Source organism: Oncorhynchus gorbuscha, unplaced genomic scaffold, assembly GCF_021184085.1.
Source record: "Oncorhynchus gorbuscha isolate QuinsamMale2020 ecotype Even-year unplaced genomic scaffold, OgorEven_v1.0 Un_scaffold_1482, whole genome shotgun sequence".
NCBI classification, from domain to species: domain Eukaryota; kingdom Metazoa; phylum Chordata; class Actinopteri; order Salmoniformes; family Salmonidae; genus Oncorhynchus; species Oncorhynchus gorbuscha.
Window position 1 is genome coordinate 42,949 of NW_025746248.1, and position 26,403 is coordinate 69,351.

Consider the following 26,403-nt stretch of genomic DNA (forward strand, 5'->3'; position numbering starts at 1 on the left):
ATATTCACCTTCAGAGACTACTGTAATCAGCATAGAGATATTCACCTTTAGAGACTACTGTAATCAGTATAGAGATATTCACCTTCAGAGACTACTGTAATCAGTATAGAGATATTCACCTTCAGAGACTACTGTAATCAGTATAGAGATATTCACCTTCAGAGACTACTGTAATCAGTATAGATATTCACCTTCAGAGACTACTGTAATCAGTATAGAGATATTCACCTTCAGAGACTACTGTAATCAGCATAGAGATATTCACCTTCAGAGACTACAGTAATCAGCATAGAGATATTCACCTTCAGAGACTACTGCAATCAGTATAGAGATATTCACCTTCAGAGACTACTGTAATCAGTATAGAGATATTCACCTTCAGAAACTACTGTAATCAGTATAGAGATATTCACCTTCAGAGACATCTCTAATCAGTATAGAGATATTCACCTTCAGAGACTACTGTAATCAGTATAGAGATATTCACCTTCAGAGACTACTGTAATCAGTATAGAGATATTCACCTTCAGAGACTACTGTAATCAGTATAGATATTCACCTTCAGAGACTACTGTAATCAGTATAGAGATATTCACCTTAAGAGACTACTGTAATCAGCATAGAGATATTCACCTTCAGAGACTACTGTAATCAGTATAGAGATATTCACCTTCAGAGACATCTCTAATCAGTATAGATATTCACCTTCAGAGACTACTGTAATCAGTATAGAGATATTCACCTTCAGAGACTACTGTAATCAGTATAGAGATATTCACCTTCAGAAACTACTGTAATCAGTATAGAGATATTCACCTTCAGAGACATCTCTAATCAGTATAGAGATATTCACCTTCAGAGACTACTGTAATCAGTATAGATATTCACCTTCAGAGACTACTGTAATCAGTATAGAGATATTCACCTTCAGAGACTACTGTAATCAGTATAGAGATATTCACCTTCAGAGACTACTGTAATCAGTATAGATATTCACCTTCAGAGACTACTGTAATCAGTATAGAGATATTCACCTTCAGAGACTACTGTAATCAGCATAGATATTCACCTTCAGAGACTACTGTAATCAGCATAGATATTCACCTTCAGAGACTACTGTAATCAGCATAGATATTCACCTTCAGAGACTACTGTAATCAGTATAGAGATATTCACCTTCAGAGACTACTGTAATCAGCATAGAGATATTCACCTTCAGAGACTACTGTAATCAGCATAGAGATATTCACCTTCAGAGACTACTGTAATCAGTATAGAGATATTCACCTTCAGAGACTACTGTAATCAGTATAGAGATATTCACCTTCAGAGACTACTGTAATCAGTATAGAGATATTCACCTTCAGAGACTACTGTAATCAGCATAGAGATATTCACCTTCAGAGACTACTGTAATCAGTATAGAGATATTCACCTTCAGAGACTACTGTAATCAGTATAGATATTCACCTTCAGAGACTACTGTAATCAGTATAGAGATATTCACCTTCAGAGACTACTGTAATCAGTATAGAGATATTCACCTTCAGAGACTACTGTAATCAGTATAGAGATATTCACCTTCAGAGACTACTGTAATCAGTATAGATATATTCACCTTCAGAGACTACTGTAATCAGTATAGATATTCACCTTCAGAGACTACTGTAATCAGTATAGAGATATTCACCTTCAGAGACTACTGTAATCAGCATAGAGATATTCACCTTCAGAGACTACTGTAATCAGTATAGAGATATTCACCTTCAGAGACTACTGTAATCAGCATATATATTCACCTTGAGAGACTACTGTAATCAGCATAGATATTCACCTTCAGAAACTACTGTAATCAGTATAGAGATATTCACCTTCAGAGACTACTGTAATCAGTATAGAGATATTCACCTTCAGAGACTACTGTAATCAGCATAGAGATATTCACCTTCAGAGACTACTGTAATCAGCATAGATATTCACCTTCAGAGACTACTGTAATCAGCATAGATATTCACCTTCAGAGACTACTGTAATCAGCATAGATATTCACCTTCAGAGACTACTGTAATCAGCATAGATATTCACCTTCAGAGACTACTGTAGTCAGTATAGATAGTATAGATATTCACCTTCAGAAACTACTGTAATCAGTATAGAGATATTCACCTTCAGAAACTACTGTAATCAGTATAGAGATATTCACCTTCAGAGACTACTGTAATCAGTATAGAGATATTCACCTTCAGAGACATCTCTAATCAGTATAGAGATATTCACCTTCAGAGACTACTGCAATCAGTATAGATATTCACCTTCAGAGACATCTCTAATCATTCACCTTCAGAGACTACTGTAATCAGTATAGAGATATTCACCTTCAGAGACTACTGTAATCAGTATAGATATTCACCTTCAGAGACTACTGTAATCAGTATAGATATTCACCTTCAGAAACTACTGTAATCAGTATAGATATTCACCTTCAGAGACTACTGTAATCAGTATAGATATTCACCTTCAGAAACTACTGTAATCAGTATAGAGATATTCACCTTCAGAGACTACTGTAATCAGTATAGATATTCACCTTCAGAGACTACTGTAATCAGTATAGAGATATTCACCTTCAGAGACTACTGTAATCAGTATAGAGATATTCACCTTCAGAGACTACTGCAATCAGCATAGAGAATACGGTTGAAACTAAAACATTGTTTCTTGAGTCGCTCTTTAAATCCCCCCTCATTCCACTACATCTCCCAGAGGAAGCGACAGGAGGTATCACCATGGTAACTAGAGATGTCAATCACAACAGACGTCCTCCTTTCAAGGTCTGTTATTCCTTTCTGACTGATCAAAGCCACCAACTAAAAACAAAGACAATCTTTTGATGTAAATATCAGAAGATGTTTATATCTGGCACATTTTTCATCTCCATCGTGTTGTTTCTGTATAACTAATGACTCAAAAAACTTTCAGCTCTTTATTTTCGTATCTTTTGCTTTCAGAACATTTCTACATTTCATCTTTTAGCGATTAATTTCTATACCCTGGGTACCATTTATTATTTTATTTTTTAAAAGCTAACACTCCACTCCATGAAGTCTGTGTCATATTCTTTGACAAATGAAAGGAGAGGCAAGGGGTGGAATGTAGTAGCTGAACAGAGATGGTAACCAGGCTAGAATGTATCAGGAGGACAAAGAGATAATTGTACCTGTTGTTAACCAGAGATATCTGTGTTCTGTAACGATGAGACGTTATACAGTGCAGTCAGAGGTGATGCTCTTTGTCGTTTCCTGCTGGATTGGGAGTTTTGTATCTTGATATCTTCTTTGTCTAATCTCATATATTATACTGACATACATTAGTTGGACAATTCTGTGTTCTTGCTATTCTCTCTATAGTGTAACTGGCTGATGAACCTGACGAGGAGGTCAGGAAACTACTGTCTCAGTCTGTCTCAGTCAGACTGTTGTCCTAGTCACTGATGAACCTGACTAGGAGGTCAGTGAACTACTGTCTCAGTCAGACTGTTGTCCTAGTCACTGATGAACCTGACTAGGAGGTCAGTAAACTACTGTCTCAGTCAGACTGTTGTCCTAGTCACTGATGAACCTGACTAGGAGGTCAGTAAACTACTGTCTCAGTCAGACTGTTGTCCTAGTCACTGATGAACCTGACTAGGAGGTCAGTAAACTACTGTCTCAGTCACTGATGAACCTGACTAGGAGGTCAGTAAACTACTGTCTCAGTCAGACTGTTGTCCTAGTCACTGATGAACCTGACTAGGAGGTCAGGAAACTACTGTCTCAGTCACTGATGAACCTGACTAGGAGGTCAGTAAACTACTGTCTCAGTCACTGATGAACCTGACTAGGAGGTCAGGAAACTACTGTCTCAGTCACTGATGAACCTGACTAGGAGGTCAGTAAACTACTGTCTCAGTCAGACTGTTGTCCTAGTCACTGATGAACCTGACTAGGAGGTCAGTAAACTACTGTCTCAGTCAGACTGTTGTCCTAGTCACTGATGAACCTGACTAGGAGGTCAGTAAACTACTGTCTCAGTCACTGATGAACCTGACTAGGAGGTCAGTAAACTACTGTCTCAGTCAGACTGTTGTCCTAGTCACTGATGAACCTGACTAGGAGGTCAGTAAACTACTGTCTCAGTCAGACTGTTGTCCTAGTCACTGATGAACCTGACTAGGAGGTCAGTAAACTACTGTCTCAGTCACTGATGAACCTGACTAGGAGGTCAGTAAACTACTGTCTCAGTCAGACTGTTGTCCTAGTCACTGATGAACCTGACTAGGAGGTCAGTGAACTACTGTCTCAGTCAGACTGTTGTCCTAGTCACTGATGAACCTGACTAGGAGGTCAGTAAACTACTGTCTCAGTCACTGATGAACCTGACTAGGAGGTCAGTAAACTACTGTCTCAGTCACTGATGAACCTGACTAGGAGGTCAGTAAACTACTGTCTCAGTCAGACTGTTGTCCTAGTCACTGATGAACCTGACTAGGAGGTCAGTAAACTACTGTCTCAGTCAGACTGTTGTCCTAGTCACTGATGAACCTGACTAGGAGGTCAGTAAACTACTGTCTCAGTCACTGATGAACCTGACTAGGAGGTCAGGAAACTACTGTCTCAGTCAGACTGTTGTCCTAGCCTCCATAGGGAGAAAAGCTGTTATAACAAGACTACAATACAGACTGGACTCCATCGATCCAATGTGACAAATGGCCATATTTTAAATGGTCTGGCTCTCTGTGTGAGTTAAACATCTCTGTGAGTTAGATACATCTATGATGGAAAAAAAGACAAGAAGTGCCAACTCAGGTCTTTTTCGGAGCCAAGCGGTTGATTGTTCACCGAAACCTTTTCTGTTCAGCTGCCTGCCAGACTGGTTCTGAAAAGATGCCAGTTTCCCGACCCAACAATGTCTTTCCAACAGCACAATAACGACCCGTCGTCTGTCGAAAGCCACCAGCTTTCAGGAGTTAATTGGATTTTTTAATAAAAAAAAAAAGCAATATAAAATGGTCCTTGGTAATAATCTGTCCTCATAGATTCTCATCTCTTCAGACAAAAAGTCGCTAATTGTTTCAGACTGAATGTGAGAGTTCCTGTGATGTCACCTTGAGAGTCTGTGTCATTATATTCAGTGTTACTGTAGCAGAGAATAATACATTAGATTGTCAAACTCTTAACTATATACGTGTTGTAATTCAGTTAGCAGACAGGCACTCAGAGCAATGTCATCCATATAGCGTCACAGAGAAGTCTCCTGGATTAAACGATACTTTCAGACATCAACTATCGGAACGACCAATACAGACAACAGTTAGTCTTTAGTTAATAATGACAGATGAAGCCATGTTACTGTGTAGTATAGTACTGAACCATGTTACTGTGTAGTATAGTACTGAACCATGTTACTGTGTAGTATAGTACTGAACCATGTTACTGTGTAGTATAATACTGAACCATGTTACTGTGTAGTATAATACTGAACCATGTTACTGTGTAGTATAGTACTGAAGCATGTTACTGTGTAGTATAGTACTGAACCATGTTACTGTGTAGTATAGTACTGAATCATGTTACTGTGTAGTATAGTACTGAACCATGTTACTGTGTAGTATAATACTGAACCATGTTACTGTGTAGTATAGTACTGAACCATGTTACTGTGTAGTATAATACTGAACCATGTTACTGTGTAGTATAGTACTGAACCATGTTACTGTGTAGTATAGTACTGAACCATGTAACTGTGTAGTATAATACTGAACCATGTTACTGTGTAGTATAGTACTGAACCATGTTACTGTGTAGTATAATACTGAACCATGTTACTGTGTAGTATAATACTGAACCATGTTACTGTGTAGTATAGTACTGAACCATGTTACTGTGTAGTATATTACTGAACCATGTTACTGTGTAGTATAATACTGAACCATGTTACTGTGTAGTATAATACTGAACCATGTTACTGTGTAGTATAGTACTGAACCATGTTACTGTGTAGTATATTACTGAACCATGTTACTGTGTAGTATAATACTGAACCATGTTACTGTGTAGTATAGTACTGAACCATGTTACTGTGTAGTATAGTACTGAATCATGTTACTGTGTAGTATAGTACTGAACCATGTTACTGTGTAGTATAGTACTGAACCATGTTACTGTGTAGTATAGTACTGAACCATGTTACTGTGTAGTATAATACTGAACCATGTTACTGTGTAGTATAGTACTGAACCATGTTACTGTGTAGTATAGTACTGAACCATGTTACTGTGTAGTATAGTACTGAACCATGTTACTGTGTAGTATAATACTGAACCATGTTACATTACTGAACCATGTTACTGTGTAGTATAGTACTGAACCATGTTACTGTGTAGTATAGTACTGAACCATGTTACTGTGTAGTATAGTACTGAACCATGTTACTGTGTAGTATAGTACTGAACCATGTTACTGTGTAGTATAGTACTGAATCATGTTACTGTGTAGTATAGTACTGAACTATGTTACTGTGTAGTATAGTACTGAACCACGTTACTGTGTAGTATAATACTGAACCACGTTACTGTGTAGTATAATACTGAACCATGTTACTGTGTAGTATAGTACTGAACTATGTTACTGTGTAGTATAGTACTGAACCACGTTACTGTGTAGTATAATACTGAACCACGTTACTGTGTAGTATAGTACTGAACCACGTTACTGTGTAGTATAATACTGAACCATGTTACATTACTGAACCATGTTACTGTGTAGTATAATACTGAACCATGTTACTGTGTAGTATAATACTGAACCATGTTACATTACTGAACCATGTTACTGTGTAGTATAATACTGAACCATGTTACTATGTAGTATAATATCATTGAGATGACAGGTCAGAGTGCAGACAGAGCTAGAATACAAATTCATAGCCTTCTGTATCACCAACTATGCAGGGTTGCAAGCCTGTACGAAATTCCAAGCGGATGGCTGTTTGCGAAGTGAGTTGGTGCTTCGGCAGAGAAAATAATCACCTAACTTGGGGCTCAAACCCACGACCCTGAGATTAAGAGTCTCATGCTCTACCGACTGAGCTAGCCAGGTACCTCAATAGTGAGTTTGACTTGGTTCGAATATCGTACATCCCAGTTTCTGCAAAATATGGTGATCAGTGAGTGTTGTTGATGGATCCTGTGGTGCAATCTGTTAGCGTGTTGTACTTATACAGCAGTATACAGTAATTCGATGCGAAGGTTATGAGTTCAAGCCTCACCAGGAGCAAGTATTCTTCTTGAAGCCTCTGCCTGTCTATTTCTATTCCGGAAAATGATAATTTATTCAATCCATTTAGGAGTACAATTCATCGGTAATAGGGATGTCATTGAGATGACAGGTCAGAGTGCAGGCAGAGATAGAATACAAATTCATAGCCTTCTGTATCACCAGCAATGCAGGGTGGCAAGCCTGCTCGAAATTCCAAGCAGATGGTTGTTTGCGAAGTGAGTTGGTGCTTCGGCAGAGAAAATAATCACCTAAAGCTCAGTATTGAGGTACCTGGCTAGCTCAGTCGGTAGAGCATGAGACTCTAATCGTGGGTTCGAGCCCCACGTTAGGTGATTATTTTCTGCAAAATAGCACCAACTCACTTCGCAAACAACCATCCTCTGGGAATTTCGAGCAGGCTTGCCACCCTGCATTGCTGGTGATACAGAAGGCTATGAATTTGTATTCTATCTCTGCCTGCACTCTGACCTGTCATCTCAATGACATCCCTATTACCTGATGAATTGTACTCCTAAATGGATTTTATAAATTATCATTTTCCGGAATAGAAATAGACAGGCAGAGGCTTCAAGAAGAATACTTGATCCTGGTGGGGCTTGAACTCATAACCTTCGCATTGAATTAGTGTATACTGCTGTATAAGTACAACACGCTAACAGATTGCACCACAGGATCCATCAACAACACTCACTGATCACCATATTTTGCAGAAACTGGGATGTACGATATTCGAACCAAGTCATAATCACTAATAGTTACCTGGCTAGCTCAGTCGGTAGAGCATGAGACTCTTAATCTCAGGGTCGTGGGTTCGAGCCCCACGTTAGGTGATTATTTTCTCTGCCGAAGCACCAACTCACTTCGCAAACAACCATCCTCTTGGAATTTCGAGCAGGCTTGACACCCTGCTTTGCTGGTGATACAGCAGGCTATGAATTTGTATTCTATCTCTGCCTGCACTCTGACCTGTCATCTCAATGACATCCCTATTACCGATGAATTGTACTCCTAAATGGATTGAATAAATTATCATTTTCCGGAATAGAAATAGACAGGCAGAGGCTTCAAGAAGAATACTTGCTCCTGGTGGGGCTTGAACTCATAACCTTCACATCGAATTAGTGTATACTGCTGTATAAGTACAACACGCTAGTATCACCAGCAATGGTTTGCAGATTGCACCACAGGATCCATCAACAACACTCACTGATCACCATATTTTGCAGAAACTGGGATGTACGATATTCGAACCAAGTCAAAATCACTAATGGTTACCTGGCTAGCTCAGTCGGTAGAGCATGAGACTCTTAATCTCAGGGTCTTGGGTTCGTGAGCCCCACGTTGGGTGTTTATTTTCTCTGCCAAAGCACCAACTCACTTCGCAAACAACCATCCTCTTGGAATTTCGAGCAGGCTTGCCACCCTGCATTGCTGGTGATACAGAAGGCTATGAATTTGTATTCTATCTCTGCCTGCACTCTGACCTGTCATCTCAATGACATCCCTATTACCGATGAATTGTACTCCTAAATGGATTGAATAAATTATCATTTTCCGGAATAGAAATAGACAGGCAGAGGCTTCAAGAAGAATACTTGCTCCTGGTGGGGCTTGAACTCATAACCTTCGAATCGAATTAGTGTATACTGCTATATAAGTACAACACGCTAACAGATTGCACCACAGAATCCATCAACAACACTCACTGATCACCATATTTTGCAGAAACTGGGATGTACGATATTCGAACAAAGTCAAACTCACTATTGAGGTACCTGGCTAGCTCAGTCTGTAGAGCATGAGACTGTTAATCTCAGGGTCGTGGGTTCGAGCCCCACGTTAGGTGATTATTTTCTCTGCCGAAGCACCAACTCAATTCGCAAACAACCATCCTCTTGGAATTTCGAGCAGGCTTGACACCCTGCTTTGCTGGTGATACAGCAGGCTATGAATTTGTATTCTATCTCTGCCTGCACTCTGACCTGTCATCTCAATGACATACCTATTACCGATGAATTGTACTCCTAAATGGATTGAATAAATTATCATTTTCCGGAATAGAAATAGACAGGCAGAGGCTTCAAGAAGAATACTTGCTCCTGGTGGGGCTTGAACTCATAACCTTCGCATCGAATTAGTGTATACTGCTGTATAAGTACAACACGCTAACAGATTGCACCACAGGATCCATCAACAACACTCACTGATCACCATATTTTGCAGAAACTGGAATGTACGATATTCGAACCAAGTCAAACTCACTATTGAGGTACCTGGCTAGCTCAGTCGGTAGAGCATGAGACTCTTAATCTCAGGGTCGTGGGTTTGAGCCCCACGTTAGGTGATTATTTTCTCTGCCGAAGCACCAACTCACTTCGCAAACAACCATCCTCTTGGAATTTCGAGCAGGCTTGCCACCCTGCATTGCTGGTGATACAGAAGGCTATGAATTTGTATTCTATCTCTGCCTGCACTCTGACCTGTCATCTCAATGACATCCCTATTACCGATGAATTGTACTCCTAAATGGATTGAATAAATTATCATTTTCCGGAATAGAAATAGACAGGCAGAGGCTTCAAGAAGAATACTTGCTCCTGGTGGGGCTTGAACTCATAACCTTCGCATCGAATTGCTGTATACTGCTTTATAAGTACAACACGGTAACAGAATGCACCACAGGATCCATCAACAACACTCACATAATCACCAAATTTTGCAGAAACTGGGCTGTATGATATTCGAACCAAGTCAAACTCACTATAAGGTACCTGGCTAAATCAGTCGGTAGAGCATGAGACTCTTAATCTCAGGGTCGTGGGTTTGAGCCCCACGTTAGGTGATTATTTTCTCTGCCAAAACACCAACTCACTTCGCAAACAACCATCCTCTTGGAATTTCGAGCAGGCTTGCCACCCTGCATTGCTGGTGATACAGAAGGCTATGAATTTGTATTCTATCTCTGCCTGCACTCTGACCTGTCATCTCAATGACATCCCTATTACCGATGAATTGTACTCCTAAATGGATTGAATAAATTATCATTTTCCGGAATAGAAATAGACAGGCAGAGGCTTCAAGAAGAATACTTGCTCCTGGTGGGGCTTGAACTCATAACCTTGTCCTCTAATTGCTGTATACTGCTGTATAAGTACAACACGCGAACAGATTGCACCACAGGATCCATCAACAACACTCACTGATCACCATATTTTGCAGAAACTGGGATGTACGATATTCGAACCAAGTCAAATTCACTATAAAGGTGCCTGGCTAGCTCAGTCGGTAGAGCATGAGACTCTTAATCTCAGGGTCGTGGGTTCGAGCCCCACGTTAGGTGATTATTTTCTCTGCCGAAGCACTAACTCACTTCGTAAACAGCCATCCGCTTGGAATTTTGAGCAGGCTTGCCACCCTGCATAGCTGGTGATACAGAAGGCTATGAATTTGTATTCTATCTCTGCCTGAACTCTGACCTGTCATCTCAATGATATCCCTATTACCGATGAATTGTACTCCTAAATGTATTGAATAAATTATAATTTTCCGGAATAGAAATAGACAGGCAGAGGCTTCAAGTAGAATACTTGCTCCTGGTGGGGCTTGAACTCATAACCTTCGCATCGAATTGCTGTATACTGCTTTACAAGTACAACACGGTAACAGAATGCACCACAGGATCCATCAACAACACTCTCACATAACCCCATATTTGGCAGAAACGTGGCTGTAATATTCGACCAAGTCAATATTAATATAGAGGTACCTGGCTAGCTCAGTCGGTAGCCATGAGACTCTTGCTGGTGATTCAGAGGCTATGAATTTGTATTCTATCTCTGCCTGCACTCTGACCTGTCATCTCAATGACATCCCTATTACCGATGAATTGTACTCCTAAATGGATTGAATAAATTATCATTTTCCGGAATAGAAATAGACAGGCAGAGGCTTCAAGAAGAATACTTGCTCCTGGTGGGGCTTGAACTCATAACCTTCGCATCGAATTAGTGTATACTGCTGTATAAGTACAACACGCTAACAGATTGCACCACAGGATCCATCAACAACACTCACTGATCACCATATTTTGCAGAAACTGGGATGTACGATATTCGAACCAAGTCAAACTCACTATTGAGGTACCTGGCTAGCTCAGTCGGTAGAGCATGAGACTCTTAATCTCAGGGTCGTGGGTTCGAGCCCCATGTTAGGTGATTATTTTCTCTGCCGAAGCACCAACTCACTTCGCAAACAACCATCCTCTTGGAATTTCGAGCAGGCTTGCCACCCTGCTTTGCTGGTGATACAGAAGGCTATGAATTTGTATTCTATCTCTGCCTGCACTCTGACCTGTCATCTCAATGACATACCTATTACCGATGAATTGTACTCCTAAATGGATTGAATAAATTATCATTTTCCGGAATAGAAATAGACAGGCAGAGGCTTCAAGAAGAATACTTGCTCCTGGTGGGGCTTGAACTCATAACCTTGTCCTCTAATTGCTGTATACTGCTGTATAAGTACAACACGCTAACAGATTGCACCACAGGATCCATCAACAACACTCACTGATCACCATATTTTGCAGAAACTGGGATGTACGATATTCGAACCAAGTCAAACTCACTATTGAGGTACCTGGCTAGCTCAGTCGGTAGAGCATGAGACTCTTAATCTCAGGGTCGTGGGTTCGAGCCCCACGTTGGGTGTTTATTTTCTCTGCCAAAACACCAACTCACTTCGCAAACAACCATCCTCTTGGAATTTCGAGCAGGCTTGCCACCCTGCATTGCTGGTGATACAGAAGGCTATGAATTTGTATTCTATCTCTGCCTGCACTCTGACCTGTCATCTCAATGACATACCTATTACCGATGAATTGTACTCCTAAATGGATTGAATAAATTATCATTTTCCGGAATAGAAATAGACAGGCAGAGGCTTCAAGAAGAATACTTGCTCCTGGTGGGGCTTGAACTCATAACCTTCGCATCGAATTAGTGTATACTGCTGTATAAGTACAACACGCTAACAGATTGCACCACAGGATCCATCAACAACACTCACTGATCACCATATTTTGCAGAAACTGGGATGTACGATATTCGAACCAAGTCAAATCACTACTGGTTACCTGGCTAGCTCAGTCGGTAGAGCATGAGACTCTTAATCTCAGGGTCGTGGGTTCGAGCCCCACGTTGGGTGTTTATTTTCTCTGCCAAAACACCAACTCACTTCGCAAACAACCATCCTCTTGGAATTTCGAGCAGGCTTGCCACCCTGCATTGCTGGTGATACAGAAGGCTATGAATTTGTATTCTATCTCTGCCTGCACTCTGACCTGTCATCTCAATGACATCCCTATTACCGATGAATTGTACTCCTAAATGGATTGAATAAATTATCATTTTCCGGAATAGAAATAGACAGGCAGAGGCTTCAAGAAGAATACTTGCTCCTGGTGGGGCTTGAACTCATAACCTTCGCATCGAATTAGTGTATACTGCTGTATAAGTACAACACGCTAACAGATTGCACCACAGGATCCATCAACAACACTCACTGATCACCATATTTTGCAGAAACTGGGATGTACGATATTCGAACCAAGTCAAACTCACTATTGAGGTACCTGGCTAGCTCAGTCGGTAGAGCATGAGACTCTTAATCTCAGGGTCGTGGGTTCGAGCCCCACGTTGGGTGTTTATTTTCTCTGCCAAAACACCAACTCACTTCGCAAACAACCATCCTCTTGGAATTTCGAGCAGGCTTGCCACCCTGCATTGCTGGTGATACAGAAGGCTATGAATTTGTATTCTATCTCTGCCTGCACTCTGACCTGTCATCTCAATGACATACCTATTACCGATGAATTGTACTCCTAAATGGATTGAATAAATTATCATTTTCCGGAATAGAAATAGACAGGCAGAGGCTTCAAGAAGAATACTTGCTCCTGGTGGGGCTTGAACTCATAACCTTGTCATCTAATTGCTGTATACTGCTGTATAAGTACAACACGCTAACAGATTGCACCACAGGATCCATCAACAACACTCACTGATCACCATATTTTGCAGAAACTGGGATGTACGATATTCGAACCAAGTCAAACTCACTATTGAGGTACCTGGCTAGCTCAGTCGGTAGAGCATGAGACTCTTAATCTCAGGGTCGTGGGTTCGAGCCCCACGTTAGGTGATTATTTTCTCTGCCAAAGCACCAACTCACTTCGCAAACAACCATCCTCTTGGAATTTCGAGCAGGCTTGCCACCCTGCATTGCTGGTGATACAGAAGGCTATGAATTTGTATTCTATCTCTGCCTGCACTCTGACCTGTCATCTCAATGACATCCCTATTACCGATGAATTGTACTCCTAAATGGATTGAATAAATTATCATTTTCCGGAATAGAAATAGACAGGCAGAGGCTTCAAGAAGAATACTTGCTCCTGGTGGGGCTTGAACTCATAACCTTCGCATCGAATTAGTGTATACTGCTGTATAAGTACAACACGCTAACAGATTGCACCACAGGATCCATCAACAACACTCACTGATCACCATATTTTGCAGAAACTGGGATGTACGATATTCGAACCAAGTCACAATCACTACTGGTTACCTGGCTAGCTCAGTCGGTAGAGCATGAGACTCTTAATCTCAGGGTCGTGGGTTCGAGCCCCACGTTGGGTGTTTATTTTCTCTGCCAAAACACCAACTCACTTCGCAAACAACCATCCTCTTGGAATTTCGAGCAGGCTTGCCACCCTGCATTGCTGGTGATACAGAAGGCTATGAATTTGTATTCTATCTCTGCCTGCACTCTGACCTGTCATCTCAATGACATCCCTATTACCGATGAATTGTACTCCTAAATGGATTGAATAAATTATCATTTTCCGGAATAGAAATAGACAGGCAGAGGCTTCAAGAAGAATACTTGCTCCTGGTGGGGTTTGAACTCATAACCTTCGCATCGAATTAGTGTATACTGCTGTATAAGTACAACACGCTAACAGATTGCACCACAGGATCCATCAACAACACTCACTGATCACCATATTTTGCAGAAACTGGGATGTACGATATTCGAACAAAGTCAAACTCACTATTGAGGTACCTGGCTAGCTCAGTCGGTAGAGCATGAGACTCTTAATCTCAGGGTCGTGGGTTCGAGCCCCACGTTAGGTGATTATTTTCTCTGCCGAAGCACCAACTCAATTCGCAAACAACCATCCTCTTGGAATTTCGAGCAGGCTTGACACCCTGCTTTGCTGGTGATACAGCAGGCTATGAATTTGTATTCTATCTCTGCCTGCACTCTGACCTGTCATCTCAATGACATACCTATTACCGATGAATTGTACTCCTAAATGGATTGAATAAATTATCATTTTCCGGAATAGAAATAGACAGGCAGAGGCTTCAAGAAGAATACTTGCTCCTGGTGGGGCTTGAACTCATAACCTTGTCCTCTAATTGCTGTATACTGCTGTATAAGTACAACACGCTAACAGATTGCACCACAGGATCCATCAACAACACTCACTGATCACCATATTTTGCAGAAACTGGGATGTACGATATTCGAACCAAGTCAAACTCACTATTGAGGTACCTGGCTAGCTCAGTCGGTAGAGCATGAGACTCTTAATCTCAGGGTCGTGGGTTCGAGCCCCACGTTGGGTGTTTATTTTCTCTGCCAAAACCAACTCACTTCGCAAACAACCATCCTCTTGGAATTTCGAGCAGGCTTGCCACCCTGCATTGCTGGTGATACAGAAGGCTATGAATTTGTATTCTATCTCTGCCTGCACTCTGACCTGTCATCTCAATGACATACCTATTACCGATGAATTGTACTCCTAAATGGATTGAATAAATTATCATTTTCCGGAATAGAAATAGACAGGCAGAGGCTTCAAGAAGAATACTTGCTCCTGGTGGGGCTTGAACTCATAACCTTGTCCTCTAATTGCTGTATACTGCTGTATAAGTACAACACGCTAACAGATTGCACCACAGGATCCATCAACAACACTCACTGATCACCATATTTTGCAGAAACTGGGATGTACGATATTCGAACCAAGTCAAACTCACTATTGAGGTACCTGGCTAGCTCAGTCGGTAGAGCATGAGACTCTTAATCTCAGGGTCGTGGGTTCGAGCCCCACGTTGGTGTTTATTTTCTCTGCCAAAACACCAACTCACTTCGCAAACAACCATCCTCTTGGAATTTCGAGCAGGCTTGCCACCCTGCATTGCTGGTGATACAGAAGGCTATGAATTTGTATTCTATCTCTGCCTGCACTCTGACCTGTCATCTCAATGACATCCCTATTACCGATGAATTGTACTCCTAAATGGATTGAATAAATTATCATTTTCCGGAATAGAAATAGACAGGCAGAGGCTTCAAGAAGAATACTTGCTCCTGGTGGGGCTTGAACTCATAACCTTCGCATCGAATTAGTGTATACTGCTGTATAAGTACAACACGCTAACAGATTGCACCACAGGATCCATCAACAACACTCACTGATCACCATATTTTGCAGAAACTGGGATGTACGATATTCGAACCAAGTCAAACTCACTATTGAGGTACCTGGCTAGCTCAGTTGGTAGAGCATGAGACTCTTAATCTCAGGGTCGTGGGTTCGAGCCCCACGTTAGGTGATTATTTTCTCTGCCAAGAACCAACTCACTTCGCAAACAACCATCCTCTTGGAATTTCGAGCAGGCTTGCCACCCTGCATTGCTGGTGATACAGAAGGCTATGAATTTGTATTCTATCTCTGCCTGCACTCTGACCTGTCATCTCAATGACATACCTATTACCGATGAATTGTACTCCTAAATGGATTGAATAAATTATCATTTTCCGGAATAGAAATAGACAGGCAGAGGCTTCAAGAAGAATACTTGCTCCTGGTGGGGCTTGAACTCATAACCTTCGCATCAATTACTGTATACTGCTGTATAAGTACAACACGCTAACAGATTGCACCACAGGATCCATCAACAACACTCACTGATCACCATATTTTGCAGAAACTGGGATGTACGATATTCGAACCAAGTCAAACTCACTATTGAGGTACCTGGCTAGCTCAGTCGGTAGAGCATGAGACTCTTAATCTCAGGGTCGTGGGTTCGAGCCCCACGTTAGGTGATTATTTTCTCTGCCAAAGCACCAACTCACTTCGCAAACAACCATCCTCTTGGAATTTCGAGCAGGCTTGCCACCCTGCATTGCTGGTGATACAGAAGGCTATGAATTTGTATTCTATCTCTGCCTGCACTCTGACCTGTCATCTCAATGACATACCTATTACCGATGAATTGTACTCCTAAATGGATTGAATAAATTATCATTTTCCGGAATAGAAATAGACAGGCAGAGGCTTCAAGAAGAATACTTGCTCCTGGTGGGGCTTGAACTCATAACCTTGTCCTCTAATTGCTGTATACTGCTGTATAAGTACAACACGCTAACAGATTGCACCACAGGATCCATCAACAACACTCACTGATCACCATATTTTGCAGAAACTGGGATGTACGATATTCGAACCAAGTCAATATTACTATAGAGGTACCTGGCTAGCTCAGTCGGTAGAGCATGAGACTCTTAATCTCAGGGTCGTGGGTTCGAGACCCACGTTAGGTGATTATTTTCTCTGCCGAAGAACCAACTCACTTCGCAAACAGCCATCCGCTTGGAATTTCAAGCAGGCTTGCCACCCTGCATAGCTGGTGATACAGAAGGCTATGAAATTGTATTCTATCTCTGCCTGCACTCTGACCTGTCATCTCAATGACATCCCTATTACCGATCAATTGTACTCGTAAATGGATTGAATACATTATCATTTTCCGGACAAGAAATAGACAGGCAGGGGCTTCAAGAAGACTATTTGCTCCTGGTGGGGTTTGAACTCATAACCTTCGCATCGAATTGCTGTATACTACTGTATAAGTACAACACGCGAACAGATTGCACCACAGGATCCATCAACAACGCTCACTGATCACCATATTTTGCAGAAACTACGATGTACGATATTCGAACCAAGTCAATATTACCATAAAGGTGCCTGGCTAGCTCAGTCGGTAGAGCATGAGACTCTTAATCTCAGGGTCGTGGGTTCGAGCCCCACGTTAGGTGATTATTTTCTCTGCCGAAGCACTAACTCACTTCGTAAACAGCCATCCGCTTGGAATTTTGAGCAGGCTTGCCACCCTGCATAGCTGGTGATACAGAAGGCTATGAATTTGTATTCTATCTCTGCCTGAACTCTGATCTGTCATCTCAATGATATCCCTATTACCGATGAATTGTACTCCTAAATGTATTGAATAAATTATAATTTTCCGGAATAGAAATAGACAGGCAGAGGCTTCAAGAAGAATACTTGCTCCTGGTGGGGCTTGAACTCATAACCTTCTTGCTGTATACTGCTTTACAAGTACAACACGGTAACAGAATGCACCACAGGATCCATCAACAACACTCTCACATAACCCCATATTTGGCAGAAACGTGGCTGTATGATATTCGGACCAAGTCAATATTAATAATGAGGTACCTGGCTAGCTCAGTCGGTAGCGCATGAGACTCTTAATCTCAGGGTCGTGGGTTCGAGGCTATGAATTTGTATTCTATCTCTGCCTGCACTCTGACCTGTCATCTCAATGACATCCCTATTACCGATGAATTGTACTCCTAAATGGATTGAATAAATTATCATTTTCCGGAATAGAAATAGACAGGCAGAGGCTTCAAGAAGAATACTTGCTCCTGGTGGGGCTTGAACTCATAACCTTCGCATCGAATTAGTGTATACTGCTGTATAAGTACAACACGCTAACAGATTGCACCACAGGATCCATCAACAACACTCACTGATCACCATATTTTGCAGAAACTGGGATGTACGATATTCGAACCAAGTCAAATCACTATTGAGTTACCTGGCTAGCTCAGTCGGTAGAGCATGAGACTCTTAATCTCAGGGTCGTGGGTTCGAGCCCCACGTTGGGTGTTTATTTTCTCTGCCAAAACACCAACTCACTTCGCAAACAACCATCCTCTTGGAATTTCGAGCAGGCTTGCCACCCTGCATTGCTGGTGATACAGAAGGCTATGAATTTGTATTCTATCTCTGCCTGCACTCTGACCTGTCATCTCAATGACATCCCTATTACCGATGAATTGTACTCCTAAATGGATTGAATAAATTATCATTTTCCGGAATAGAAATAGACAGGCAGAGGCTTCAAGAAGAATACTTGCTCCTGGTGGGGCTTGAACTCATAACCTTCGCATCGAATTAGTGTATACTGCTGTATAAGTACAACACGCTAACAGATTGCACCACAGGATCCATCAACAACACTCACTGATCACCATATTTTGCAGAAACTGGGATGTACGATATTCGAACCAAGTCAAACTCACTATTGAGGTACCTGGCTAGCTCAGTCGGTAGAGCATGAGACTCTTAATCTCAGGGTCGTGGGTTCGAGCCCCACGTTGGGTGTTTATTTTCTCTGCCAAAACACCAACTCACTTCGCAAACAACCATCCTCTTGGAATTTCGAGCAGGCTTGCCACCTGCATTGCTGGTGATACAGAAGGCTATGAATTTGTATTCTATCTCTGCCTGCACTCTGACCTGTCATCTCAATGACATACCTATTACCGATGAATTGTACTCCTAAATGGATTGAATAAATTATCATTTTCCGGAATAGAAATAGACAGGCAGAGGCTTCAAGAAGAATACTTGCTCCTGGTGGGGCTTGAACTCATAACCTTCGCATCGAATTAGTGTATACTGCTGTATAAGTACAACACGCTAACAGATTGCACCACAGGATCCATCAACAACACTCACTGATCACCATATTTTGCAGAAACTGGGATGTACGATATTCGAACCAAGTCAAACTCACTATTGAGGTACCTGGCTAGCTCAGTCGGTAGAGCATGAGACTCTTAATCTCAGGGTCGTGGGTTCGAGCCCCACGTTAGGTGATTATTTTCTCTGCCGAAGCACCAACTCACTTCGCAAACAACCATCCTCTTGGAATTTCGAGCAGGCTTGCCACCCTGCATTGCTGGTGATACAGAAGGCTATGAATTTGTATTCTATCTCTGCCTGCACTCTGACCTGTCATCTCAATGACATACCTATTACCGATGAATTGTACTCCTAAATGGATTGAATAAATTATCATTTTCCGGAATAGAAATAGACAGGCAGAGGCTTCAAGAAGAATACTTGCTCCTGGTGGGGCTTGAACTCATAACCTTTGCATCGAATTACTGTATACTGCTGTATAAGTACAACACGCGAACAGATTGCACCACAGGATCCATCAACAACACTCACTGATCACCATATTTTGCAGAAACTGGGATGTACGATATTCGAACCAAGTCAATATTACCATAAAGGTGCCTGGCTAGCTCAGTCGGTAGAGCATGAGACTCTTAATCTCAGGGTCGTGGGTTCGAGCCCCACGTTAGGTGATTATTTTCTCTGCCGAAGCACTAACTCACTTCGTAAACAGCCATCCGCTTGGAATTTTGAGCAGGCTTGCCACCCTGCATAGCTGGTGATACAGAAGGCTATGAATTTGTATTCTATCTCTGCCTGAACTCTGATCTGTCATCTCAATGATATCCCTATTACCGATGAATTGTACTCCTAAATGGATTGAATAAATTATAATTTTCCGGAATAGAAATAGACAGGCAGAGGCTTCAAGAAGAATACTTGCTCCTGGTGGGGCTTGAACTCATAACCTTCGCATCAATTGCTGTATACTGCTTTACAAGTACAACACGGTAACAGAATGCACCACAGGATCCATCAACAACACTCACATAACCCCATATTTGGCAGAAACTGGCTGTATGATATTCGGACCAAGTCAATATTAATATAGAGGTACCTGGCTAGCTCAGTCGGTAGCGCAGAGACTCTTATGAGACTTTATTCTCTCTGCCTGCACTCTGACCTGTCATCTCAATGACATACCTATTACCGATGAATTGTACTCCTAAATGGATTGATAAATTATCATTTTCTAGAAATAGACAGGCAGAGGCTTCAAGAAGAATACTTGCTCCTGGTGGGGCTTGAACTCAAACTTGTCAATTGCTTATACTTTCTGTATAAGTACAACACGGTAACAGAATGCACCACATCCATCTTGGAATTTTGAGCAGGCTTGCCACCCTGCATTGCTGGTGATACAGAAGGCTATGAATTTGTATTCTATCTCTGCCTGCACTCTGACCTGTCATCTCAATGACATACCCTATTACCGATGAATTGTACTCCTAAATGGATTGAATAAATTATCATTTTCCGGAATAGAAATAGACAGGCAGAGGCTTCAAGAAGAATACTTGCTCCTGGTGGGGCTTGAACTCATAACCTTCGCATCGAATTAGTGTATACTGCGTATAAGTACAACACGCTAACAGATTGCACCACAGGATCCATCAACAACACTCACTGATCACCATATTTTGCAGAAACTGGGATGTACGATATTCGAACCAAGTCAAATCACTACTGAGTTACCTGGCTAGCTCAGTCGGTAGAGCATGAGACTCTTAATCTCAGGGTCGTGGGTTCGAGCCCCACGTTGGGTGTTTATTTTCTCTGCCAAAACACCAACTCACTTCGCAAACAACCATCCTCTTGGAATTTCGAGCAGGCTTGCCACCCTGCATTGCTGGTGATACAGAAGGCTATGAATTTGTATTCTATCTCTGCCTGCACTCTGACCTGTCATCTCAATGACATCCCTATTACCGATGAATTGTACTCCTAAATGGATTGAATAAATTATCATTTTCCGGAATAGAAATAGACAGGCAGAGGCTTCAAGAAGAATACTTGCTCCTGGTGGGGCTTGAACTCATAACCTTCGCATCGAATTAGTGTATACTGCTGTATAAGTACAACACGCTAACAGATTGCACCACAGGATCCATCAACAACACTCACTGATCACCATATTTTGCAGAAACTGGGATGTACGATATTCGAACCAAGTCAAACTCACTATTGAGGTACCTGGCTAGCTCAGTCGGTAGAGCATGAGACTCTTAATCTCAGGGTCGTGGGTTCGAGCCCCACGTTAGGTGATTATTTTCTCTGCCGAAGCACCAACTCACTTCGCAAACAACCATCCTCTTGGAATTTCGAGCAGGCTTGCCACCCTGCTTTGCTGGTGATACAGAAGGCTATGAATTTGTATTCTATCTCTGCCTGCACTCTGACCTGTCATCTCAATGACATACCTATTACCGATGAATTGTACTCCTAAATGGATTGAATAAATTATCATTTTCCGGAATAGAAATAGACAGGCAGAGGCTTCAAGAAGAATACTTGCTCCTGGTGGGGCTTGAACTCATAACCTTTGCATCGAATTACTGTATACTGCTGTATAAGTACAACACGCTAACAGATTGCACCACAGGATACATCAACAACACTCACTGATCACCATATTTTGCAGAAACTGGGATGTACGATATTCGAACCAAGTCAAACTGGCAGCTCAGTTGGTAGAGCATGAGACTCTTAATCTCAGGGTCTAGCCCACGTTAGGTGATTATTTTCTCTGCCGAAGCACTGACTCACTTCGAAACAGCCATCCGCTTAATTTTGAGCAGGCTTGCCACCCTGCATAGCTGGTGATACAGAAGGCTATGAATTTGTATTCTATCTCTGCCTGAACTGACCTTCATCTTTCCCTATTACTGAATTGTACCCTAAATGTATTGAATAAATTATAATTTTCCGGAATAGAAATAGACAGGCAGAGGCTTCAAGTAGAATACAACTCATAACCTTCGCATCAAATTGCTGTATACTGCTTTACAAGTCACGGTAACAGAATGCACCACAGGATCCATCAACAACACTCTTAACCCCATATTTGGCAGAAACGTGGCTGTATTATTCGACCAAGTCAATATTAATATAGAGGTACCTGCTATTGCTGGTGATACAGAAGCTATGAATTTGTATTCTATCTCTGCCTGCACTCTGACCTGTCATCTCAATGACATACCTATTACCGATGAATTGTACTCCTAAATGGATTGAATAAATTATCATTTTCCGGAATAGAAATAGACAGGCAGAGGCTTCAAGAAGAATACTTGCTCCTGGTGGGGCTTGAACTCATAACCTTGTCCTCTAATTAGCTGTATACTGCTGTATAAGTACAACACGCTAACAGATTGCACCACAGGATCCATCAACAACACTCACTGATCACCATATTTTGCAGAAACTGGGATGTACGATATTCGAACCAAGTCAAACTCACTATTGAGGTACCTGGCTAGCTCAGTCGGTAGAGCATGAGACTCTTAATCTCAGGGTCGTGGGTTCGAGCCCCACGTTAGGTGATTATTTTCTCTGCCAAAGCACCAACTCACTTCGCAAACAACCATCCTCTTGGAATTTCGAGCAGGCTTGCCACCCTGCATTGCTGGTGATACAGAAGGCTATGAATTTGTATTCTATCTCTGCCTGCACTCTGACCTGTCATCTCAATGACATACCTATTACCGATGAATTGTACTCCTAAATGGATTGAATAAATTATCATTTTCCGGAATAGAAATAGACAGGCAGAGGCTTCAAGAAGAATACTTGCTCCTGGTGGGGCTTGAACTCATAACCTTTGCATCGAATTACTGTATACTGCTGTATAAGTACAACACGCTAACAGATTGCACCACAGGATCCATCAACAACACTCACTGATCACCATATTTTGCAGAAACTGGGATGTACGATATTCGAACCAAGTCAAACTCACTATTGAGGTACCTGGCTAGCTCAGTCGGTAGAGCATGAGACTCTTAATCTCAGGGTCGTGGGTTCGAGCCCCACGTTAGGTGATTATTTTCTCTGCCGAAGCACCAACTCACTTCGCAAACAACCATCCTCTTGGAATTTCGAGCAGGCTTGCCACCCTGCATTGCTGGTGATACAGAAGGCTATGAATTTGTATTCTATCTCTGCCTGCACTCTGACCTGTCATCTCAATGACATACCTATTACCGATGAATTGTACTCCTAAATGGATTGAATAAATTATCATTTTCCGGAATAGAAATAGACAGGCAGAGGCTTCAAGAAGAATACTTGCTCCTGGTGGGGCTTGAACTCATAACCTTGTCATCTAATTAGCTGTATACTGCTGTATAAGTACAACACGCTAACAGATTGCACCACAGGATCCATCAACAACACTCACTGATCACCATATTTTGCAGAAACTGGGATGTACGATATTCGAACCAAGTCAAACTCACTATTGAGGTACCTGGCTAGCTCAGTCGGTAGAGCATGAGACTCTTAATCTCAGGGTCGTGGGTTCGAGCCCCACGTTGGGTGTTTATTTTCTCTGCCAAAACACCAACTCACTTCGCAAACAACCATCCTCTTGGAATTTCGAGCAGGCTTGCCACCCTGCATTGCTGGTGATACAGAAGGCTATGAATTTGTATTCTATCTCTGCCTGCACTCTGACCTGTCATCTCAATGACATACCTATTACCGATGAATTGTACTCCTAAATGGATTGAATAAATTATCATTTTCCGGAATAGAAATAGACAGGCAGAGGCTTCAAGAAGAATACTTGCTCCTGGTGGGGCTTGAACTCATAACCTTGTCCATCGAATTAGTGTATACTGCTGTATAAGTACAACACGCTAACAGATTGCACCACAGGATCCATCAACAACACTCACTGATCACCATATTTTGCAGAAACTGGGATGTACGATATTCGAACCAAGTCAAACTCACTATTGAGGTACCTGGCTAGCTCAGTCGGTAGAGCATGAGACTCTTAATCTCAGGGTCGTGGGTTCGAGCCCCACGTTAGGTGATTATTTTCTCTGCCAAAGCACCAACTCACTTCGCAAACAACCATCCTCTTGGAATTTCGAGCAGGCTTGCCACCCTGCATTGCTGGTGATACAGAAGGCTATGAATTTGTATTCTATCTCTGCCTGCACTCTGACCTGTCATCTCAATGACATACCTATTACCGATGAATTGTACTCCTAAATGGATTGAATAAATTATCATTTTCCGGAATAGAAATAGACAGGCAGAGGCTTCAAGAAGAATACTTGCTCCTGGTGGGGCTTGAACTCATAACCTTGTCATCTAAATTACTGTATACTGCTGTATAAGTACAACACGCTAACAGATTGCACCACAGGATCCATCAACAACACTCACTGATCACCATATTTTGCAGAAACTGGGATGTACGATATTCGAACCAAGTCAAACTCACTATTGAGGTACCTGGCTAGCTCAGTCGGTAGAGCATGAGACTCTTAATCTCAGGGTCGTGGGTTCGAGCCCCACGTTAGGTGATTATTTTCTCTGCCAAAGCACCAACTCACTTCGCAAACAACCATCCTCTTGGAATTTCGAGCAGGCTTGCCACCCTGCATTGCTGGTGATACAGAAGGCTATGAATTTGTATTCTATCTCTGCCTGCACTCTGACCTGTCATCTCAATGACATACCTATTACCGATGAATTGTACTCCTAAATGGATTGAATAAATTATCATTTTCCGGAATAGAAATAGACAGGCAGAGGCTTCAAGAAGAATACTTGCTCCTGGTGGGGCTTGAACTCATAACCTTGTCATCGAATTAGTGTATACTGCTGTATAAGTACAACACGCTAACAGATTGCACCACAGGATCCATCAACAACACTCACTGATCACCATATTTTGCAGAAACTGGGATGTACGATATTCGAACCAAGTCAAACTCACTATTGAGGTACCTGGCTAGCTCAGTCGGTAGAGCATGAGACTCTTAATCTCAGGGTCGTGGGTTCGAGCCCCACGTTAGGTGATTATTTTCTCTGCCAAAGCACCAACTCACTTCGCAAACAACCATCCTCTTGGAATTTCGAGCAGGCTTGCCACCCTGCATTGCTGGTGATACAGAAGGCTATGAATTTGTATTCTATCTCTGCCTGCACTCTGACCTGTCATCTCAATGACATACCTATTACCGATGAATTGTACTCCTAAATGGATTGAATAAATTATCATTTTCCGGAATAGAAATAGACAGGCAGAGGCTTCAAGAAGAATACTTGCTCCTGGTGGGGCTTGAACTCATAACCTTCGCATCGAATTAGTGTATACTGCTGTATAAGTACAACACGCTAACAGATTGCACCACAGGATCCATCAACAACACTCACTGATCACCATATTTTGCAGAAACTGGGATGTACGATATTCGAACCAAGTCAAATCACTATTGAGTTACCTGGCTAGCTCAGTCGGTAGAGCATGAGACTCTTAATCTCAGGGTCGTGGGTTCGAGCCCCACGTTAGGTGATTATTTTCTCTGCCAAAGCACCAACTCACTTCGCAAACAACCATCCTCTTGGAATTTCGAGCAGGCTTGCCACCCTGCATTGCTGGTGATACAGAAGGCTATGAATTTGTATTCTATCTCTGCCTGCACTCTGACCTGTCATCTCAATGACATCCCTATTACCGATGAATTGTACTCCTAAATGGATTGAATAAATTATCATTTTCCGGAATAGAAATAGACAGGCAGAGGCTTCAAGAAGAATACTTGCTCCTGGTGGGGCTTGAACTCATAACCTTCGCATCGAATTAGTGTATACTGCTGTATAAGTACAACACGCTAACAGATTGCACCACAGGATCCATCAACAACACTCACTGATCACCATATTTTGCAGAAACTGGGATGTACGATATTCGAACCAAGTCAAACTCACTATTGAGGTACCTGGCTAGCTCAGTCGGTAGAGCATGAGACTCTTAATCTCAGGGTCGTGGGTTCGAGCCCCACGTTAGGTGATTATTTTCTCTGCCAAAGCACCAACTCACTTCGCAAACAACCATCCTCTTGGAATTTCGAGCAGGCTTGCCACCCTGCATTGCTGGTGATACAGAAGGCTATGAATTTGTATTCTATCTCTGCCTGCACTCTGACC

General features: G+C 41.9%; 18 non-coding genes across 18 annotated transcripts; all 18 read left to right on the forward strand.

Moving 5' to 3' along the window:
* Positions 1 to 8,073: 8,073 nt before the first annotated feature.
* Positions 8,074 to 8,146, forward strand: trnak-cuu. Its single transcript has one exon. It is a non-coding gene; the product is annotated as a tRNA-Lys (tRNA).
* A 943-nt stretch (positions 8,147 to 9,089) lies between these two features.
* Positions 9,090 to 9,162, forward strand: trnan-guu. The gene has a single exon. It is a non-coding gene; the product is annotated as a tRNA-Asn (tRNA).
* Positions 9,163 to 10,583: 1,421 nt separating this feature from the next.
* trnak-cuu lies at positions 10,584 to 10,656 on the forward strand. Its single transcript has one exon. It is a non-coding gene; the product is annotated as a tRNA-Lys (tRNA).
* A 2,791-nt stretch (positions 10,657 to 13,447) lies between these two features.
* trnak-cuu lies at positions 13,448 to 13,520 on the forward strand. The gene has a single exon. It is a non-coding gene; the product is annotated as a tRNA-Lys (tRNA).
* Positions 13,521 to 14,442: 922 nt separating this feature from the next.
* Positions 14,443 to 14,515, forward strand: trnak-cuu. The gene has a single exon. It is a non-coding gene; the product is annotated as a tRNA-Lys (tRNA).
* Positions 14,516 to 15,933: 1,418 nt separating this feature from the next.
* On the forward strand, positions 15,934 to 16,006 carry trnak-cuu. The gene has a single exon. It is a non-coding gene; the product is annotated as a tRNA-Lys (tRNA).
* Positions 16,007 to 16,429: 423 nt separating this feature from the next.
* On the forward strand, positions 16,430 to 16,502 carry trnak-cuu. The gene has a single exon. It is a non-coding gene; the product is annotated as a tRNA-Lys (tRNA).
* A 923-nt stretch (positions 16,503 to 17,425) lies between these two features.
* Positions 17,426 to 17,498, forward strand: trnak-cuu. Its single transcript has one exon. It is a non-coding gene; the product is annotated as a tRNA-Lys (tRNA).
* A 1,799-nt stretch (positions 17,499 to 19,297) lies between these two features.
* Positions 19,298 to 19,370, forward strand: trnak-cuu. The gene has a single exon. It is a non-coding gene; the product is annotated as a tRNA-Lys (tRNA).
* A 425-nt stretch (positions 19,371 to 19,795) lies between these two features.
* Positions 19,796 to 19,868, forward strand: trnak-cuu. Its single transcript has one exon. It is a non-coding gene; the product is annotated as a tRNA-Lys (tRNA).
* Positions 19,869 to 21,427: 1,559 nt separating this feature from the next.
* On the forward strand, positions 21,428 to 21,500 carry trnak-cuu. The gene has a single exon. It is a non-coding gene; the product is annotated as a tRNA-Lys (tRNA).
* A 1,205-nt stretch (positions 21,501 to 22,705) lies between these two features.
* Positions 22,706 to 22,778, forward strand: trnak-cuu. Its single transcript has one exon. It is a non-coding gene; the product is annotated as a tRNA-Lys (tRNA).
* Positions 22,779 to 23,203: 425 nt separating this feature from the next.
* Positions 23,204 to 23,276, forward strand: trnak-cuu. Its single transcript has one exon. It is a non-coding gene; the product is annotated as a tRNA-Lys (tRNA).
* A 925-nt stretch (positions 23,277 to 24,201) lies between these two features.
* On the forward strand, positions 24,202 to 24,274 carry trnak-cuu. The gene has a single exon. It is a non-coding gene; the product is annotated as a tRNA-Lys (tRNA).
* A 426-nt stretch (positions 24,275 to 24,700) lies between these two features.
* On the forward strand, positions 24,701 to 24,773 carry trnak-cuu. Its single transcript has one exon. It is a non-coding gene; the product is annotated as a tRNA-Lys (tRNA).
* Positions 24,774 to 25,198: 425 nt separating this feature from the next.
* On the forward strand, positions 25,199 to 25,271 carry trnak-cuu. Its single transcript has one exon. It is a non-coding gene; the product is annotated as a tRNA-Lys (tRNA).
* Positions 25,272 to 25,695: 424 nt separating this feature from the next.
* Positions 25,696 to 25,768, forward strand: trnak-cuu. Its single transcript has one exon. It is a non-coding gene; the product is annotated as a tRNA-Lys (tRNA).
* A 425-nt stretch (positions 25,769 to 26,193) lies between these two features.
* trnak-cuu lies at positions 26,194 to 26,266 on the forward strand. Its single transcript has one exon. It is a non-coding gene; the product is annotated as a tRNA-Lys (tRNA).
* The last annotated feature ends 137 nt before the right edge of the window (positions 26,267 to 26,403 follow it).